Source organism: Lampetra planeri, chromosome 3 (genome assembly GCF_965212315.1).
Source record: "Lampetra planeri chromosome 3, kcLamPlan1.2.h2, whole genome shotgun sequence".
NCBI classification, from domain to species: Eukaryota; Metazoa; Chordata; class Hyperoartia; order Petromyzontiformes; family Petromyzontidae; genus Lampetra; species Lampetra planeri.
In genome coordinates this window covers 2,156,884-2,157,203 of record NC_136109.1, presented here as the reverse complement: position 1 = coordinate 2,157,203, position 320 = coordinate 2,156,884, and positions in this window count along the sequence as shown.

Sequence of the window (320 nt, the reverse complement as noted above, 5' to 3'; positions counted from 1 at the left end):
GCGATCCCCTCGCGCGGACCCCGTCCATGGGATGAGGGGAAGGAGGAGGAGGAGACGGGGGGGGATAGGAGAAGGGGGAGGGGAGAGGGGCCCCAGGCATCCTGCCACGCGGTCCAAACTCCGAGGGGCCACGCCACCCCTCCGCTCGCTCGCAACAACATCCACACACTCACCCACCCCCTCGCCCACCCACTCGCACACCCCCTCGCACACCACACCCCCAGGCAAGTCCTCACATACCCCCGAAACCCCACACCCAGCCCTCACCAAACACCCGCACGCATCCACAAACTACACTCACTAACGCCACTTACACAATC